This window comes from Vicugna pacos, unplaced genomic scaffold (genome assembly GCF_048564905.1).
Source record: "Vicugna pacos unplaced genomic scaffold, VicPac4 scaffold_19, whole genome shotgun sequence".
In the NCBI taxonomy this organism is placed as follows: Eukaryota; Metazoa; Chordata; class Mammalia; order Artiodactyla; family Camelidae; genus Vicugna; species Vicugna pacos.
In genome coordinates, this window is record NW_027328740.1 from 44,677,667 (window position 1) to 44,695,192 (window position 17,526).

General features: G+C 45.0%; 1 long non-coding RNA gene across 1 annotated transcript in view; it reads right to left on the minus strand.

The window, feature by feature from the left end:
• Positions 1-17,526, minus strand: part of LOC140693209 (uncharacterized) — a 59,821-nt gene that overhangs the window by 15,367 nt on the left and 26,928 nt on the right. The window lies entirely within an intron of this gene.

Genomic DNA, 17,526 nt, shown 5'->3' on the forward strand with positions numbered 1-17,526 from the left:
CAACTGAAAATGGACACACTTCCCTCCGTTGGTACTGTGCATACAGATCTGAAGAGAAGGAGAGAGGGAAGAACAAAGGCCCATGGGACGCTAGTGGGTAGAATCACATTTACCTTAGGAACCGCTCGTCGGATGCAGCCCCTCCCCCAACACTGACAAGATGCAGCAGCCATTGGGGATGGCAGTTAGCGGTTGGATTCCAGGTGGAATGTTGGTGTGTACCGCGAGGCTTGTTGTGGCTGGTGGATCCTAGGTAACCGGGCAGAGTTCTGTGGGTGGATCAGTGTGATGGAGGGGCTGCCGCCCTCTGTGGAGCTTGGCTTAGCTCTTTGTTCCGGGAAGCTGTGTCAGTTCGAGATACTGCTGCTGCCCAAAGACCTGAGTTCACGGGTCAGTTTCCAGAACCTGAAAGGGCAGACAGTGGAAGATCTGCCTGTCATCAGCTTACTGGTGAGGCTCCGAGGTACTTTCAGGCTTGCCCAGTCCTGTTGAAGTCGACTTTATGGGAGACACGAAGAGAAGCTGGCCGAAAAGCTGGCTGCACGGGTTGAGGAGAGATGCGAACACACTGATGAGAGATGTTGTGCTACAGTGGAGAATACTGGCCTGGAGACAGCTGTAGAGGATACCAGGCTCCAAAGGCTTTCATGAGACATATTGAACCTCGCTGATACTGGCAGAAACATACGGAGTGCCAACGTGGACTTGAGGAAGTTCCTCAATTCTCTGCTCCAAGAACGGGTCCAAGATCCCTGACGTCTAAAAGAGAAGAGATGGCAGAGGTGATCGAAACGCTGAAGTTCTTGGAAGAGGTCTTGAGAATCCACACATCCCAAGGGGCATTTCCAAGCCATTCATACCAAAGTGCAGCAAGCCCAGGTAAGCCTTTTCCCAGGTTTGGGCCTAGCTATCAAGCACTTGCTCTTCCCTCCCCTCCACTCAGGCATCCATTTTGAAGGATCACTACCTGAGCTGCTATGAAGCCAGCACGAGAAGAGCAAGCCCCTCCTACAATAAGAGTTCCTCCAGCTTCACACTCTGTGAACATCAGTGAACACCTTAAAGGTCAAATAGTCTCGACTGCAATAGATAGGAATTGAATACTTTGCTCACACAAAGAAACGATAGCCTTCTGCTAGATTCAGCAAATGCTGGGTTTATGCCTTCTCTGGGGTGAATGGAGTGTGGTAAGTGAGGGGAATCTTTGACTGAACTTGAATATGTATTAGGCCTCCATTTTTCAAGACATTATAGGTAAATATTAAAAGTCAGATAGGGAACTGAACAGTAAAAGTCGCCAATGACATTAAAGATACAGATTATGAGGACCGTCTTTCAGTTGAGTCAAGCCCCCGGGAGCTCTATAGCATGGGGGTTGCAGACTTGGTTGCGTTAAATTGCTTTACCCAACATGATCGGATGATTAAGCGTTCTCATCACTGATAGAAGAACACCTGGCTCTCAGTAGACTAGCATGGCTGCAGCAGGGTTCTCATAGCTACAATGCTTCTAGGTGATTTTGCATTCAAACCTAAATGTATATATTTGGTTTGTTTTCATTTGTATTTTCCAAGAGAGGGATGTTACCCCTTGAAATGCCATCATTGGCCAGTAGGTGTCATTGGGAGGAAAGGGCAGCACATGCACAAGTGAATCCAAGGTTGGGGGTTATTTCATGTTTCCAATAGATATTTCATGGTTTCGGAGGCTTCAACAGGAAAGAGTTGACATGACCCCTTTAGCAGTTTGGACTGCTACTTTGCATTCTATCTGTCTATGTTTTCCTTACAGCTGACAAAATGTTACCGAAATTGACAATTCTGGTTTCTAGGTCCATTTAGTACGTTTCAAAACTAACTTCATTTTCGTATAACTGCCAAAACATGTAAATCAATTCTATTAAACTTTTTAAAGACTGCAAATGAGATATCAACACAATGTCAAAACTGTAGACTTCGGACAATTCCTCCCACCACGGCTGTATAGAAACAAAGAGCTAAACAAAAATCACATTTCTGTGAAATGTATCTGGAAAGTGTTGATTCATCGATGCCCAGTTGGCAGAGAAGCAGTGCAACCTGCGCTCACACGCTCCCATGTACAAAGCAATGGAAACATCCACTCACACAGCCCTTGGCACAGGACACTTGCCGAAGAGAGGTCTGTTATTTCCAAGGACAGGATGAGGCCTCAGAACCCCTGGAAGCAGGAAAAGGCAAAGCAGGGAATGGAAACCAGTGCAGGGTCTGACCCCTGGTGATGGAGCAGCAAAGGTGAAACTCTCTTAATCTTGGACGCACACTCTCAAGAGGACAGGAGACATGGGATTGAAGGTGATGCGCTGAGTGTTAGAAGAGTGCACAGCAGATGCTTGGCTGGCAGAACTGCAAGAGACCAGCGCAAAATATCCCCACAGTTGATTCTGAGACCAAGATCTGAGCTGCCAAATTTGAGGTAGCAGAGGCAGCGGTCAGTGAGGGATAGGGCTACGGATGATGGCACACGCTGAGTCTCAGGGATCTGGAGTGCGTTGTGGGATGTGGTGGGTCCTATCAAGAGAGCAAACCGACCCGTGACGCCAATGAGAAAGCAACCACACTGGCGCGCGCGGTTGAGATTACCGATATGTCCCATGGCCACACCCAGTGCATCTGCAGGACCAGAGACCAATTGGACATTTTGCCAATAGAGCACGTGTGGGGCTGAATCAGAGATATCGTGCATCGGGTCTGAGGGATCCAGGGGGCCTTGGGTTTGAAATCAGAATGAAAAGCCTTAGGATCTTCTTCATTCATAACCTGGGCTAGGATTATGGATTTGTTTGAGGCACAGGATGCACAACAACTCTGTGGTTGCCTCCGTGCACCCGTGCCACAAGGATGAGAGGACAAGGAAGAGTGGTCCAAGTCCACCGCGTGAGAAGATGAAGTATTTCCTCCAGCATTATCTCCCAAAAGCAGATGCTACGTTTTGAATGGCACAGGCACGGTACTGCACCGAGGACACCAAGATCAGTCTGCGGGATCTTTCCAGCAGGCCCTGAAGTGTGACATCCATACATATGATTCCACAGGTGTTTCTGTAGACAGCGAAGTTCTGGGAAGAACTGGTTTCATTGGGACATTCCCGTGGCATTATAAAGCACAAGCGCACTCTCAGTTTGCTGTTTTGGAATCACTCCAAAATGACATAGAGCAGAATGCAGAGCTGAGAGCCTTTAGAAGCTTCATTTCCACCAGAGGATGTGTCCTGTGAACATTCAGATTTGTGAGATAAGCGTAATGAAAATGAGGTTATGCTAATCGAAATAGTATGGGGTGTTCATCACAACAAAGGCAACACAAGCAATTGGAGAAATACCAGACAACACACTCAGGAACAGGACATGGCATCAATGTCTAGCAGAAATTGTCCTCGCAGAAATCCCATGGAATTGCGTAGAGCCAAGAGTCTAAAATTTCTCTTAACAAAACCCTAGAAGTCTACATTAGATACCTGAAATTACCTGACCAGTAGAGATGAAGAAGTACAGTAAAAGAAACAGGAAGTACCATTTTCAATTCCAATGAGGTTGAAGGCCCAAAAGATAAGCTTTCAAACAACTAGACTGCAAAACGCTATCCAGAGCAAGTATTGAAAACGGAGGTGAGGGAAACACTGAAGAACAACAGTGTCTCAGAATCACAAAAGGCAGAATACCAGAAAAGGGGAAGAGAAAGCCTTAAGACGAGCCAAATAATATCAGAAAACTCAGTGGATGAGATAATATCAGGGCTAAAATTCAGTCCTAAGCAGACTAGATAATGCGGAGGGACGCGTGAATGACTGTGAAGACAGGGGAACAGAAATCCCTCGGTCAGAAGCAGACATAGGAAAGCAAGTGCAAACCAATGAAAACATTGCTGTTGAATCCTGGGTAAGACAAGGCATGAAAGACTAGGATTCGAAAGAGTCCCAGATGGAAAAGCAAGAGATAAAGGAACAAAAAATGTCTGAAAAGGTATCTGTAGAAAAATCAGACTGAAACTAGCTGAAAGCTAAGAAAGAATCATCTATGCGAATTCAGGAAGTACACAGCGTCCAAAGGAGGTGGAATCCCAATAGACCTACCAGCAGCTGTAGGATTCAAATCAACAAAGTTCATGAGCATCCCAGTGATTTAAAACGCGCCTGGAAAAAATCACCAGAGTCACAAGAGAACCTCCAGAGGGGTTTCAGCTGATATCTCGGGCAGCAATATTGCAGGACAGGGAGGAGTGCCAGGACATAGACCATAACCTGAATGGCACAATGCTGACATCTCGGGTAGCCTATGCCATATGACCGCCATTTCTAATAACGGCAGAGCAGGAGATTTCCACAGACCGGCAAATCTTAAAAGAATTCAGCAGTTCGAAACTTATCCTACAAGAAAGAATGAGAATTCTCCCCTGAATAGAAATGCAGCAAGATGAAATGGAAAGAAGAAAACCAGTATTGGAAATGCAAGAAGAGCGTGAGTGGCAAAGAAGAAACTAGAAGAAGGCAAGGAGGACATCCAAACCCTAAAGATGGGAGAGGGAAGCAGGAAATCCTAGGTGATTGGAAGCACTATCTTAAGTGAATCAGCTTATATAACTCTCTGTTTTAAGCGAACGGAGAGATGCATGGCCTGACGTGTCTGCAAAACAAACGAGAAGCAGAGCAACAAAGAATCAAACAAACAAAAAAGCACCAAAAGGGTATGTTTGGCTGACATATAACAAGGGAACCATGATTATTCAAAAGAAAATACCCAAGGTGATGTCAAGGATATTTCAGCACCCATTGACCCAGTTTCGCGGCTTCAATGTACTCAGCACACTTGTATTCGGAAATCAGAGGCGTGCATTTATATTCGTAAATATTGATTGATATGAGCAAATCGTGACCTACCCCAAATGCCAATTTGGAATCAAATGGATTCCTAGTCCGTGATATAGACTTGCAAGTCTTCCAACAGGATGAATGAATGCCATATTCTAGCCTACGTCGAGAAGAAATGGCATAAGCCTATAACAAAGACAAGTAGCTCTGCAAAAGTGTACTAAGAGCAAAAGAGACAGACAGTAAAGTGCACATTGGGGTTGGATTCATTCCTAGGAATTTCAGCCCCCATGAAACCAATTTATCCATGTCCTGAGAGTGCGGGGGCTTCAGCAGAAATCGACCGACGGATATGTATTCCGGGTGTCCGGATATTACAGGAACATAAGTTTCCTTTAGTGGGTCTCTGTGTACTGTGAACGGTTAGAAAGTTTAAAGACGTGTGAAATAAATCAACTGAAAATGGACACACTTCCCTCCGTTGGTACTGTGCATACAGATCTGAAGAGAAGGAGAGAGGAAAGAACAAAGGCCCATGGGACGCTAGTGGGTAGAATCACATTTACCTTAGGAACCGCTCGTCGGATGCAGCCCCTCCCCCAACACTGACAAGATGCAGCAGCCATTGGGGATGGCAGTTAGCGGTTGGATTCCAGGTGGAATGTTGGTGTGTACCGCGAGGCTTGTTGTGGCTGGTGGATCCTAGGTAACCGGGCAGAGTTCTGTGGGTGGATCAGTGTGATGGAGGGGCTGCCGCCCTCTGTGGAGCTTGGCTTAGCTCTTTGTTCCGGGAAGCTGTGTCAGTTCGAGATACTGCTGCTGCCCAAAGACCTGAGTTCACGGGTCAGTTTCCAGAACCTGAAAGGGCAGACAGTGGAAGATCTGCCTGTCATCAGCTTACTGGTGAGGCTCCGAGGTACTTTCAGGCTTGCCCAGTCCTGTTGAAGTCGACTTTATGGGAGACACGAAGAGAAGCTGGCCGAAAAGCTGGCTGCACGGGTTGAGGAGAGATGCGAACACACTGATGAGAGATGTTGTGCTACAGTGGAGAATACTGGCCTGGAGACAGCTGTAGAGGATACCAGGCTCCAAAGGCTTTCATGAGACATATTGAACCTCGCTGATACTGGCAGAAACATACGGAGTGCCAACGTGGACTTGAGGAAGTTCCTCAATTCTCTGCTCCAAGAACGGGTCCAAGATCCCTGACGTCTAAAAGAGAAGAGATGGCAGAGGTGATCGAAACGCTGAAGTTCTTGGAAGAGGTCTTGAGAATCCACACATCCCAAGGGGCATTTCCAAGCCATTCATACCAAAGTGCAGCAAGCCCAGGTAAGCCTTTTCCCAGGTTTGGGCCTAGCTATCAAGCACTTGCTCTTCCCTCCCCTCCACTCAAGCATCCATTTTGAAGGATCACTACCTGAGCTGCTATGAAGCCAGCACGAGAAGAGCAAGCCCCTCCTACAATAAGAGTTCCTCCAGCTTCACACTCTGTGAACATCAGTGAACACCTTAAAGGTCAAATAGTCTCGACTGCAATAGATAGGAATTGAATACTTTGCTCACACAAAGAAACGATAGCCTTCTGCTAGATTCAGCAAATGCTGGGTTTATGCCTTCTCTGGGGTGAATGGAGTGTGGTAAGTGAGGGGAATCTTTGACTGAACTTGAATATGTATTAGGCCTCCATTTTTCAAGACATTATAGGTAAATATTAAAAGTCAGATAGGGAACTGAACAGTAAAAGTCGCCAATGACATTAAAGATACAGATTATGAGGACCGTCTTTCAGTTGAGTCAAGCCCCCGGGAGCTCTATAGCATGGGGGTTGCAGACTTGGTTGCGTTAAATTGCTTTACCCAACATGATCGGATGATTAAGCGTTCTCATCACTGATAGAAGAACACCTGGCTCTCAGTAGACTAGCATGGCTGCAGCAGGGTTCTCATAGCTACAATGCTTCTAGGTGATTTTGCATTCAAACCTAAATGTATATATTTGGTTTGTTTTCATTTGTATTTTCCAAGAGAGGGATGTTACCCCTTGAAATGCCATCATTGGCCAGTAGGTGTCATTGGGAGGAAAGGGCAGCACATGCACAAGTGAATCCAAGGTTGGGGGTTATTTCATGTTTCCAATAGATATTTCATGGTTCCTGTTGGTTTCGGAGGCTTCAACAGGAAAGAGTTGACATGACCCCTTTAGCAGTTTGGACTGCTACTTTGCATTCTATCTGTCTATGTTTTCCTTACAGCTGACAAAATGTTACCGAAATTGACAATTCTGGTTTCTAGGTCCATTTAGTACGTTTCAAAACTAACTTCATTTTCGTATAACTGCCAAAACATGTAAATCAATTCTATTAAACTTTTTAAAGACTGCAAATGAGATATCAACACAATGTCAAAACTGTAGACTTCGGACAATTCCTCCCACCACGGCTGTATAGAAACAAAGAGCTAAACAAAAATCACATTTCTGTGAAATGTATCTGGAAAGTGTTGATTCATCGATGCCCAGTTGGCAGAGAAGCAGTGCAACCTGCGCTCACACGCTCCCATGTACAAAGCAATGGAAACATCCACTCACACAGCCCTTGGCACAGGACACTTGCCGAAGAGAGGTCTGTTATTTCCAAGGACAGGATGAGGCCTCAGAACCCCTGGAAGCAGGAAAAGGCAAAGCAGGGAATGGAAACCAGTGCAGGGTCTGACCCCTGGTGATGGAGCAGCAAAGGTGAAACTCTCTTAATCTTGGACGCACACTCTCAAGAGGACAGGAGACATGGGATTGAAGGTGATGCGCTGAGTGTTAGAAGAGTGCACAGCAGATGCTTGGCTGGCAGAACTGCAAGAGACCAGCGCAAAATATCCCCACAGTTGATTCTGAGACCAAGATCTGAGCTGCCAAATTTGAGGTAGCAGAGGCAGCGGTCAGTGAGGGATAGGGCTACGGATGATGGCACACGCTGAGTCTCAGGGATCTGGAGTGCGTTGTGGGATGTGGTGGGTCCTATCAAGAGAGCAAACCGACCCGTGACGCCAATGAGAAAGCAACCACACTGGCGCGCGCGGTTGAGATTACCGATATGTCCCATGGCCACACCCAGTGCATCTGCAGGACCAGAGACCAATTGGACATTTTGCCAATAGAGCACGTGTGGGGCTGAATCAGAGATATCGTGCATCGGGTCTGAGGGATCCAGGGGGCCTTGGGTTTGAAATCAGAATGAAAAGCCTTAGGATCTTCTTCATTCATAACCTGGGCTAGGATTATGGATTTGTTTGAGGCACAGGATGCACAACAACTCTGTGGTTGCCTCCGTGCACCCGTGCCACAAGGATGAGAGGACAAGGAAGAGTGGTCCAAGTCCACCGCGTGAGAAGATGAAGTATTTCCTCCAGCATTATCTCCCAAAAGCAGATGCTACGTTTTGAATGGCACAGGCACGGTACTGCACCGAGGACACCAAGATCAGTCTGCGGGATCTTTCCAGCAGGCCCTGAAGTGTGACATCCATACATATGATTCCACAGGTGTTTCTGTAGACAGCGAAGTTCTGGGAAGAACTGGTTTCATTGGGACATTCCCGTGGCATTATAAAGCACAAGCGCACTCTCAGTTTGCTGTTTTGGAATCACTCCAAAATGACATAGAGCAGAATGCAGAGCTGAGAGCCTTTAGAAGCTTCATTTCCACCAGAGGATGTGTCCTGTGAACATTCAGATTTGTGAGATAAGCGTAATGAAAATGAGGTTATGCTAATCGAAATAGTATGGGGTGTTCATCACAACAAAGGCAACACAAGCAATTGGAGAAATACCAGACAACACACTCAGGAACAGGACATGGCATCAATGTCTAGCAGAAATTGTCCTCGCAGAAATCCCATGGAATTGCGTAGAGCCAAGGGTCTAAAATTTCTCTTAACAAAACCCTAGAAGTCTACATTAGATACCTGAAATTACCTGACCAGTAGAGATGAAGAAGTACAGTAAAAGAAACAGGAAGTACCATTTTCAATTCCAATGAGGTTGAAGTCCCAAAAGGTAAGCTTTCAAACAACTAGACTGCAAAACGCTATCCAGAGCAAGTATTGAAAACGGAGGTGAGGGAAACACTGAAGAACAACAGTGTCTCAGAATCACAAAAGGCAGAATACCAGAAAAGGGGAAGAGAAAGCCTTAAGACGAGCCAAATAATATCAGAAAACTCAGTGGATGAGATAATATCAGGGCTAAAATTCAGTCCTAAGCAGACTAGATAATGCGGAGGGACGCGTGAATGACTGTGAAGACAGGGGAACAGAAATCCCTCGGTCAGAAGCAGACATAGGAAAGCAAGTGCAAACCAATGAAAACATTGCTGTTGAATCCTGGGTAAGACAAGGCATGAAAGACTAGGATTCGAAAGAGTCCCAGATGGAAAAGCAAGAGATAAAGGAACAAAAAATGTCTGAACAGGTATCTGTAGAAAAATCAGACTGAAACTAGCTGAAAGCTAAGAAAGAATCATCTATGCGAATTCAGGAAGTACACAGCGTCCAAAGGAGGTGGAATCCCAATAGACCTACCAGCAGCTGTAGGATTCAAATCAACAAAGTTCATGAGCATCCCAGTGATTTAAAACGCGCCTGGAAAAAATCACCAGAGTCACAAGAGAACCTCCAGAGGGGTTTCAGCTGATATCTCGGGCAGCAATATTGCAGGACAGGGAGGAGTGCCAGGACATAGACCATAACCTGAATGGCACAATGCTGACATCTCGGGTAGCCTATGCCATATGACCGCCATTTCTAATAACGGCAGAGCAGGAGATTTCCACAGACCGGCAAATCTTAAAAGAATTCAGCAGTTCGAAACTTATCCTACAAGAAAGAATGAGAATTCTCCCCTGAATAGAAATGCAGCAAGATGAAATGGAAAGAAGAAAACCAGTATTGGAAATGCAAGAAGAGCGTGAGTGGCAAAGAAGAAACTAGAAGAAGGCAAGGAGGACATCCAAACCCTAAAGATGGGAGAGGGAAGCAGGAAATCCTAGGTGATTGGAAGCACTATCTTAAGTGAATCAGCTTATATAACTCTCTGTTTTAAGCGAACGGAGAGATGCATGGCCTGACGTGTCTGCAAAACAAACGAGAAGCAGAGCAACAAAGAATCAAACAAACAAAAAAGCACCAAAAGGGTATGTTTGGCTGACATATAACAAGGGAACCATGATTATTCAAAAGAAAATACCCAAGGTGATGTCAAGGATATTTCAGCACCCATTGACCCAGTTTCGCGGCTTCAATGTACTCAGCACACTTGTATTCGGAAATCAGAGGCGTGCATTTATATTCGTAAATATTGATTGATATGAGCAAATCGTGACCTACCCCAAATGCCGATTTGGAATCAAATGGATTCCTAGTCCGTGATATAGACTTGCAAGTCTTCCAACAGGATGAATGAATGCCATATTCTAGCCTACGTCGAGAAGAAATGGCATAAGCCTATAACAAAGACAAGTAGCTCTGCAAAAGTGTACTAAGAGCAAAAGAGACAGACAGTAAAGTGCACATTGGGGTTGGATTCATTCCTAGGAATTTCAGCCCCCATGAAACCAATTTATCCATGTCCTGAGAGTGCGGGGGCTTCAGCAGAAATCGACCGACGGATATGTATTCCGGGTGTCCGGATATTACAGGAACATAAGTTTCCTTTAGTGGGTCTCTGTGTACTGTGAACGGTTAGAAAGTTTAAAGACGTGTGAAATAAATCAACTGAAAATGGACACACTTCCCTCCGTTGGTACTGTGCATACAGATCTGAAGAGAAGGAGAGAGGAAAGAACAAAGGCCCATGGGACGCTAGTGGGTAGAATCACATTTACCTTAGGAACCGCTCGTCGGATGCAGCCCCTCCCCCAACACTGACAAGATGCAGCAGCCATTGGGGATGGCAGTTAGCGGTTGGATTCCAGGTGGAATGTTGGTGTGTACCGCGAGGCTTGTTGTGGCTGGTGGATCCTAGGTAACCGGGCAGAGTTCTGTGGGTGGATCAGTGTGATGGAGGGGCTGCCGCCCTCTGTGGAGCTTGGCTTAGCTCTTTGTTCCGGGAAGCTGTGTCAGTTCGAGATACTGCTGCTGCCCAAAGACCTGAGTTCACGGGTCAGTTTCCAGAACCTGAAAGGGCAGACAGTGGAAGATCTGCCTGTCATCAGCTTACTGGTGAGGCTCCGAGGTACTTTCAGGCTTGCCCAGTCCTGTTGAAGTCGACTTTATGGGAGACACGAAGAGAAGCTGGCCGAAAAGCTGGCTGCACGGATTGAGGAGAGATGCGAACACACTGATGAGAGATGTTGTGCTACAGTGGAGAATACTGGCCTGGAGACAGCTGTAGAGGATACCAGGCTCCAAAGGCTTTCATGAGACATATTGAACCTCGCTGATACTGGCAGAAACATACGGAGTGCCAACGTGGACTTGAGGAAGTTCCTCAATTCTCTGCTCCAAGAACGGGTCCAAGATCCCTGACGTCTAAAAGAGAAGAGATGGCAGAGGTGATCGAAACGCTGAAGTTCTTGGAAGAGGTCTTGAGAATCCACACATCCCAAGGGGCATTTCCAAGCCATTCATACCAAAGTGCAGCAAGCCCAGGTAAGCCTTTTCCCAGGTTTGGGCCTAGCTATCAAGCACTTGCTCTTCCCTCCCCTCCACTCAGGCATCCATTTTGAAGGATCACTACCTGAGCTGCTATGAAGCCAGCACGAGAAGAGCAAGCCCCTCCTACAATAAGAGTTCCTCCAGCTTCACACTCTGTGAACATCAGTGAACACCTTAAAGGTCAAATAGTCTCGACTGCAATAGATAGGAATTGAATACTTTGCTCACACAAAGAAACGATAGCCTTCTGCTAGATTCAGCAAATGCTGGGTTTATGCCTTCTCTGGGGTGAATGGAGTGTGGTAAGTGAGGGGAATCTTTGACTGAACTTGAATATGTATTAGGCCTCCATTTTTCAAGACATTATAGGTAAATATTAAAAGTCAGATAGGGAACTGAACAGTAAAAGTCGCCAATGACATTAAAGATACAGATTATGAGGACCGTCTTTCAGTTGAGTCAAGCCCCCGGGAGCTCTATAGCATGGGGATTGCAGACTTGGTTGCGTTAAATTGCTTTACCCAACATGATCGGATGATTAAGTGTTCTCATCACTGATAGAAGAACACCTGGCTCTCAGTAGACTAGCATGGCTGCAGCAGGGTTCTCATAGCTACAATGCTTCTAGGTGATTTTGCATTCAAACCTAAATGTATATATTTGGTTTGTTTCCTCTTGTATTTTCCTAGAGAGGGATGTTACCCGTTGAAATGCCAACATTGGCCAGTAGGTGTCATTGGGAGTAAAGGGCACCACATGCCCAAGTGAATCCAAAGTTGGGGGTTATTTCATGTTTCCAATAGTTATTTCATGGTTCCTGTTGGTTTTGGAGGCTTCAACAGGATCGAGTTGACATGATCCCTTTAAAAGTTTGGACTGCTTCTTTGCATTTTATCTGTCTATGTTTTCCTTACAGCTGACAAAATGTTACCGAAATTGACAATTCTGGTTTCTAGGTCCATTTAGTACGTTTCAAAACTAACTTCATTTTCGTATAACTCCCAAAACATGTTAATCAATTCTATTTAACTTTTTAAAGACTGCAAATGAGATATCAACACAATGTCAAAACTGCAGTGTTCCTACAATCCCTCCCACCACGGCTGTATAGAAACAAAGAGCTAAACAAAAATCACATTTCTGTGAAATGTATCTGGAAAGTGTTGATTCATCGATGCCCAGTTGGCAGAGAAGCAGTGCAGCCTGTGCTCACACACTCCCATGTACAAAGCAATGGAAACATCCAGTCAAACAGCCCTTGGCACAGGACACTTGCCGAACAGAGGTCTGTTACTTCCAAGGACAGGATGAGGCCTCAGATCCCCTGGAAACAGGATAAGGCAAAGCAGGGAATGGAAACCAGTGCAGGGTCTGACCCCTGGTGATGGAGCAGCAAAGGTGAAACTCTCTTTAACATGGACACACACTCTCAAGCGGACAGGAGACATGGGATTGAAGGTGATGCGCTGAGTGTTAGAGGAGTGCACAGCAAATACTTGGCTGACAGAACTCCAAGAAACCAGCGCAAATTATCCCCACAGTTGATTCTGAGACCAAGATCTGAGCTGCCAAATTTGAGGTAGCAGAGGCAGCGGTCAGTGAGGGATAGGGCTTCGGATGATGGCACACGCTGAGTCTCAGGGATCTGGAGTGCGTTGTGGGATGTGGTGGGTCCTATCAAGAGAGCAAACAGACCCGTGACGCCAATGAGAAAGCAACCACACTGGCGCGCGCGGTTGAGATTACCGATATGTCCCATGGCCACACCCAGTGCATCTGCAGGACCAGAGGCCAATTGGACATTTTGCCAATAGAGCACGTGTGGGGCTGAATCAGAGATATCGTGCATCGGGTCTGAGGGATCCAGGGGGCCTTGGGTTTGAAATCAGAATGAAAAGCCTTAGGATCTTCTTCATTCATAACCTGGGCTAGGATTATGGATTTGTTTGAGGCACAGGATGCACAACAACTCTGTGGTTGCCTCCGTGCACCCGTGCCACAAGGATGAGAGGACAAGGGAGAGTGGTCCAAGTCCACCGCGTGAGAAGATGAAGTATTTCCTCCAGCATTATCTCCCAAAAGCAGATGCTACGTTTTGAATGGCACAGGCACGGTACTGCACCGAGGACACCAAGATCAGTCTGCGGGATCTTTCCAGCAGGCCCTGAAGTGTGACATCCATACATATGATTCCACAGGTGTTTCTGTAGACAGCGAAGTTCTGGGAAGAACTGGTTTCATTGGGACATTCCCGTGGCATTATAAAGCACAAGCGCACTCTCAGTTTGCTGTTTTGGAATCACTCCAAAATGACATAGAGCAGAATGCAGAGCTGAGAGCCTTTAGAAACTTCATTTCCACCAGAGGATGTGCCCTGTGAACATTCAGATTTGTGAGATAAGCGTAATGAAAATGAGGTTATGCTAATCGAAATAATATTGGGTGTTCATCACAACAAAGGCAACACAAGCAATTGGAGAAATACCAGACAACACACTCAGGAACAGGACATGGCATCAATGTCTAGCAGAAATTGTCCTCGCAGAAATCCCATGGAATTGCGTAGAGCCAAGAGTCTAAAATTTCTCTTAACAAAACCCTAGAAGTCTACATTAGATACCTGAAATTACCTGACCAGTAGAGATGAAGAAGTACAGTAAAAGAAACAGGAAGTACCATTTTCAATTCCAATGAGGTTGAAGTCCCAAAAGGTAAGCTTTCAAACAACTAGAATGCAAAACCCTATCCAGAGCAAGTATTGAAAACGGAGGTGAGGGAAACACTGAAGAACATCAATGTCTCAGAATCACAAAAGGCAGAATACCAGAAAAGGGGAAGAGAAAGCCTTAAGACGAGCCAAATAATATCAGAAAACTCAGTGGATGAGATAATATCAGGGCTAAAATTCAGTCCTAAGCAGACTAGATAATGCGGAGGGACGCGTGAATGACTGTGAAGACAGGGGAACAGAAATCCCTCGGTCAGAAGCACACATAGGAAAGCAAGTGCAAACCAATGAAAACATTGCTGTTGAATCCTGGGTAAGACAAGGCATGAAAAACTTGGATTCGGACCAGTCCCAGATGGAAAAGCAAGAGATAAAGAAACAAAAATTGTCTGAAAAGTTATCTGTAGAAAAATCAGACTGAAACTAGCTGAAAGCCAAGAAAGAATCATCTATGCAAATTCAGGAAGTACACAGCGTCCAAAGTAGGTGGAATCCCAATAGACCTACCAGCAGCTGTATGATTCAATCCAATAAAGTTCATGAGCATCACAGTGATTTAAAATGTGCCTAGAGAAAAAAACATAGTCACAAGAGAACCTCCAGAGGAGTTTCAGCTGATATCTCGGCAGAAATTTTGCAAGACAGGGAGGAGTGCTAGGACATAGTCCATATCCTGAAGGGCAAAATGTTGCCATCTAGGGTAGCCTATGCCACATGACCGCCATTTCTAATAACAGCAGAGTTAGCGAATTCCACAGACCGACAAATCTTAAAAGAATTCTGCAGTTGAAAACTTATCCTAAAATAAAAGTTTAGAATTCTCCCCTGAATAGAAAAGCAGCAAGATGAAATGGAAAGAAGAAAACCAGTATTGGAAATGCAAAAAGAGCATGAGTGGTAAATAAGAAACAAGAAGGCAAGGAGGACATCAAAAACCTTAAAGTTGGAGAGGGAAGCATGAAATCGTAGGTAATTGGAAGCACTATCTTAAGTGAATCAGATTATTTGAGTCTCTGTTGGAAGCGAACGGAGAGATGCATGACCTGACGTCTTTGCAAAACAAACGAGAAGCAGACCAACAAAGAATCAAACAAGCAAACAAGCACCAAAAGGGTACGTTTGGCTGACATATACCAAGGGAACCATGATTATTCAAAAGAAAATACTCAAAGTGATGTCAAGGATCATTCAGCACGCATCGGCCCAGTATAGCGTCTTGCGTGTACTCAGCACCCTTGTTTTCCGAAATCAGAGGTGTACATTTATATTCATAAATATTGATTCATAAAAGCATATGGTGACCTTCCCCAAATGCCGATTTGGAATCGAATGGATTCCTAATCCGTGATATAGACTTGCATGTCTTCCAACAGGATGAATGTATGCCATATTCTACCCTACATCAAGAAGAAATGGCATAAGCCTATAACAAAGACAAGTAGCTCTGCAAAATTGTACTAAGGCAAAAGAGACAGACAGTAAAGTGCACATTGGGATTGGTTTCATTCGTAGGAATTTCAGTCCCCATGATATAAATGGATCCATGTCCTTAGAGTGTGGGTGTTTCAACAGAATACATCTGACGGATATGTATTTTGGGTGTATGGATATTACAGAAACAGAATTTTCCTTTAGTGGGTTCTCTTTGTACTGTGAACTGTTAGAACGTTTAAAGACGTTTGAAATCATAAACTATAAATGGACACACTTCCCTCCGTTTGTACTGTGCATACAGATCTGAGCAAAAGGAAAAGGGAAGAAAAAGCCCATAGGACGCTAGTGGATAGAATCACATTTTCCTTTGGAGCTACTTGTCTCATGCAGCCCCTCTCCCAACACTGACAAAATGCAGCCACCTTTGTGGATGGCAGTTGCCTGTTTAATTCCAGGTGGAATTTTGGTGTGTTCCACGAGGCTTGTTGTGGCCTGTGGATCCATGGTAACTGGGCAGAGCCCTGTGGGTGGATCAGTGTGATGGAGGGGCTACCGCCCTCTGTGGAGCTTCTCTTAGGTCTCTATTTTGGGAAGCTTTGTAAGTTCGAGATACTGCTTCTGCCCAATGGCTTGTGTTCACGGGTCAGTTTTCAGAAACTTAAAGAGCAGACAGTGAAAGTAATGCCTGTCATCAGCTCACTGGTGAGTCTCCGAGGTACTTTCAGAATTACCCAGTCCTTTAGAATTTGACTTTATAGGAGACAGGAAGAGAATCTGGCAGAAAAGCTGTCTGCACGGATTGAGGAGAGATGCGAACACATTGATTAGAGTTGTTCTGCTACATGAAGAATACTGTCATGGAGACAGCTGTAGAGAATACCAAGCTTGGAAGACATTCATGGACATATTGTGCCTCGTTGATACTGTCAGTAACATGTGGAATGTGAACATGCACTTGAGGAATGTACTAAATTCTCTGCTCCAAGTACGGGTCCAATATTGCTTCCGTCCAAAACAGAAGAGAAGGTAGAAATGATAGAAGCTCTCATGTTCTTGGAAGATGTCCTGAAATTCCAAACGTCCCACGGGGCATTTACAAACCACTCAGACGACCAAGAACCAAGCCCCGGTAAGCCTTTCCCCAGGGTTGTGCCTTGCTCTCAAGCACTTGCCTTTCCCTCCCCTTCACTCAGTTATCCATTTCAGAGAATCAGTCCTTGAACTGCATAGAAGCCAGTAGGAGCACAGGAAGCCCCTCCTAGAATCAGAGTTCCTCCACCTTCACATTCTGTGCACAACAGTGAACTCCTCCATTGTCAACTACTCTTGACTAAAATAGGTTGGTTTGAATTCTTAGCTCACACTGTGAAATGATGACCTTCCCCCAGATTCAGATCATGCTGGGGTTTTATCTACTTTGGTGTGAAGGGTGTTTTGTAAGTGAGTGGATTCTTTGCCTGAATTTGAATATTTATTTATCCTCAGTTTTTCAAAAAAGTATTTGTAACTATTATAATTCTGTTATTGAAATTAAGTGTAATTGTTGGCATAGATATGTAGTGACACATTTTTTGTGGACCATCTTTTCCCTTCAGTCAAGTACCGGCTGCAGGATATAATGTGGTTGCCATATTTGTCGGGTTTGTGTTTCTCAACATAATTGGACGATTAAACATTCTCATCTTTCATAGAAGAGCACATGATTCTCAATAGCCTAGCAAAACTGCAGCAGTGTTCTCATATCTATAACGTCTCTAAGTGCTATTGAAACCAAGCCTATATAAAAATACATTGTTTGGGTTTCTTTGTGCTTTCCTAAATATTAATGTTGCCCCTTGTATCACCAACATTGACCAGTATGTGCCATTATTAG